Raw genomic sequence first — 3860 nt, forward strand, 5'->3', positions numbered from 1 at the left:
TCAGGCTTGAAAAATTGGATGGGTCATCAGGGAGAAGTTGAAATGTACTCAAGAGTCAGCTGTTGGGGAATTTTGATATCATAGACAAACGTGTGTTCATCAAGATTCTTCTCTTTTTAGGGTTTCTCCCCTGCTCTCCTTTCTCCTCCTTCCTCAGAAAACTTTTTTTTTTTAAACCAGCAGTTAGTGCAACTAGTAGTCAGCACATAGTGCAAATGGAACAAAAAGGGTAAATTCCTTTTCTTCAGCTTTTATCTCTTTACCAGTTAAAAAGAAAGAAAGAAAATGTCTGCGCTCTTTTAAATCTACATAGTTCCAAAATAAAAGACGAAAACCCTACAAAGAGAAGAGCATCCCCCCAACTCGGTGTCACAGATCCGAAGGAGCCTTCTGTAGCCTGTCAAAGCATGCTTGTCAAGGTTCCTTTTCATCTTCCCCAGGCTCACTGCAGTATTCTGGCACATATGGGCTCTTGTCAGTGTTGCTTGGAATAAGTTTAATTTCTGTTCCCTGCTGCTCCTCAATACTTTTCAGGTTGAAGAGATCATCACATGTGGCCCAGCTGATGGCTAAGCCAACATGACCAACGCGACCTGATCTTCCAAGACGATGGAGGTAACTCTCCGCCAGCTTTGGGAAATCAAAGTTTATTACCACATCCCCAGCCTGTGTATCAGTACCTCGCAGGGAGGGGACAGGGAGGGCAAACAATCCTGCAGCATGAGCCGTTTTGGAAATCATGAAACACACAATTTCCATGTTCCTGCCTCGTTTAAAATGGATATAGAAGGAAGAATCACCCAGTTAAGAAATATTCTTGGCTAGAAATTGAACTCACTGAGAGGAGTTACAGAGAATAATGGACTGGTTTATCTGAAAGCTGAAGAAAAGCGTACTTTTTGGCGCTCAGCTACGTACATATGTGTAGCAGTACTGGTTCACTCCCTTCAAAGTTAGTTCCTCCATCAGGATAATCTCTGCAAATGGTTTCTGCAAATGGGAATTCAAGAACTTCTGTACACTAAGAGGGAAAATAGCAGAATATGATAAAAACTCTGGTTTTAGGTAGCATGAGACTAATATCCTCCATTCTCCACACAAAATCCTGTGATAGCAACTTACCTGCCTCATCCAATACTATCATCTGGACATGATGAACCTTTGCTGCTCCTTTCTTGATAAGATCCAGGATTCCCCCAGGAGTAGCTGTCACCAAGTGCACAGTCAGTAAGCCTCATGATGTCATCCCTAAATTGGTTCCTCCTGTAGTCATCCTCACTTTGGCTCCTCCCATGTGTTTTCTGACCTGGATGCTGGACGCCAATTCGACTGACCTGTAGAGCAAGTTCTCTAGTGCAAACAGTCACCATTGCTTGTATATCATCCTTCTTCAGGTCCAGCCATTCAAGTAAGGGAATGAAGGAGGCACCGCTCTTGCCTGTTCCAATGTTTTTTTTTTTTTTTTTTCTCCAGCTAAAATATCCATACCAGATAATGCAATGGGAATGCTCTCCTCCTGAACAGGAGATGGCTTTTTCCAGCCCCATTCAAAAATTCCCATCAATAACTCCTGTTGCAAACAATCATCTTCAAACTCATTTCCTTTCGTGGAGGCCACCTCTGAAGTTTTGATTCTTTGATCCTCTGGAGGGAGTTTTAAAGTTTGTTTCCAGTTATCACCAGGTTTAACAGTGGGGGTCAGACGCTCCGCTTGCTGCCGCGTGTGGTCAGTGCCTTTACTGATCAAGTGGATCTTTTTCAGTCGGTTCTTCCATTGCTGTGTCTGTGAGTCCCCTCCCCTGGGGCCACCACAGGGCCCCTCAGCTGACCATTTTGACTGGATAGACCCATCATAACAGGGTTCTCTGTGGTGGCCTGGATATCAGTACCTCGGGGGAAGGAGACAGGGAGGGCAAACAATCCTGCAGCATGAGCTATTTTGGAAATCATGAAACACACAATTTTTGTGCTCATGCTGTATTATAAAGATGTCTCTTTCAAACCTCAAAACTTTTCAAAGTCAGTAGAGAAACGGTAGTAGATTATCAGCCTCTCCGAAACAGAGAGAAATATAAGTCTTGCTCAATTTTGAGCACTTGTCTCTGAGCAGTAATTTGCTCTCATGCACCAACTCAACTTTATATGGTTTAAAAAGCCCTCTAACAAGGTGGAGTTACAGACCTGAAGTCACTCACTTCAAGCACCCAGGCCACTGCCAATTGGCACCCTCAGTCTTGAGTGCTGCCTGGAAGCTCCCAAATGACTCGGGCTCCTTCCTTCTCGCCACCCTCTCCGCACCCCTGGCTGCTGCCTCCTCTGCCCGCAGACCCTCCCCGTTCTGCCCACTTCCACACTGAGGAGGCAAGAGAGATAGCATGGACTCTGAACAAAGTACAGTGTGTAGGAGCGGCCTGTGGCTGTGCTCACTAGCTCAGGAAGATGGAGGGAAGGCTCACTTTCAATGTGATGCCTCGGATGGAAAAAAATAAAAGTCCTCCTGTGAGAAGGTGAGTGCCATGTCTGACATATTATTACAGGTACAAGGTCCAAATGTACAAAGTCTGTGCAGAAAATAAAAGCCAGCAACCTGAGAAATACACATAGAAAGGGGTTCAGCACCCATGAATGATTTAGGATCCACTGCTTGAAGGGGGATAGGGTAGGCAGAGGGTTTTAGTAATATGACTTGATTTACTGACTAGGAAGATACCGCTGAGGGTAAGTGAGAGGGATAGAGCAAGGAAGGGTGGAGAGGGGAATTAAGGAGACCATTATGGAGATGTAGGTAAAAGCAGGCAACAGCTCAGATAGACACTGGATAGGACCAGCCAGGCCTCCTGGTCTTGGGTTCCACCTCCTCTTGAATGTCAGCTATTCTCACTTCCACTCTTGTCTATTTCCCTGGGTACAAGGAAGAAGAAAGCACTTCCTTACCTGCCAACCAGGCTCATCCACCTTGTGGGAACTGAGCCCCTCCTGCTCCATTGTCCCGGGGACTCCAACCATGCCCCTTTTGCCATCTATGGTCCTTTCCACACTCTCTGTGGCTCCTCCCTCCTCTTGCCAACTTCTTACCTCACTGCTGTCTCCCAAACCATAAGCAATATAGGCAGATACTACTTTTCATCCTGTCTTCTGTGAAAAGAACAATGAAAACAATACCTCTCCTGACTAACAAGCTTTTCTACATCACCCTCTTCACTAATATTCCCATCCATCCTCGTCTTAAGTAACACCAGATCTACCCCCAAAACGCTCTTCCCCTTGAGGCTGGTCATTCTCCCACACCTCTCATAGCTCGAGATCCAAAGGTGAGGCTGTGTCTTCACTGCTCGTCACAGCTGCTCCTGGATGGCGACTCCCATTCCCTGTGATGTTCTTCTTTGATGCTAAATAGCTATACCACCTTTTCTTCTCTTCTTGCTCTCACCTGCTGACTCCCTGCTCACTCCCATCTATTCACTCAAGACTTTGGCTAGAGTCTTCCTGCTATTTCAGTTCTGCAGAAGTTCTAGGTGACTTCAACGTCCATGTGGTGGTCTGACCCAATATTCCAGAATCTTCTCTGTGATCTTGTTATCCTTAGGCCACCCATGTGCATGGCTGCACCCGCCATGATAGCTCTGTCATCATGAATTCAGGGTCTGATCACTGACCATGATTCTTCTTCTTAAAGCTTGTTAGTCAGTCACTCCCAGGGTACCAGTTCTGCCACTCCTTTGGTATGTTCCTCTCCAACAGCATCCACATGTGCACATGTGTGTGTGTGTTTGTGTGTGTGAAATTAGGGAGAAAAGATATTATTTTATTGATGTAAATGTAACATGCTATCTATCACAATATAGTAGAAAACAAATTAT

General features: G+C 45.4%; 1 pseudogene; it reads right to left on the reverse strand.

Moving 5' to 3' along the window:
- Window positions 1–414: 414 nt before the first annotated feature.
- LOC117012854 (probable ATP-dependent RNA helicase DDX6) lies at window positions 415–1863 on the reverse strand (annotated as a pseudogene).
- Between the last annotated feature and the right edge of the window lie 1997 nt (window positions 1864–3860).

This window comes from Rhinolophus ferrumequinum, chromosome 21 (assembly GCF_004115265.2).
Source record: "Rhinolophus ferrumequinum isolate MPI-CBG mRhiFer1 chromosome 21, mRhiFer1_v1.p, whole genome shotgun sequence".
NCBI classification, from domain to species: Eukaryota; Metazoa; Chordata; class Mammalia; order Chiroptera; family Rhinolophidae; genus Rhinolophus; species Rhinolophus ferrumequinum.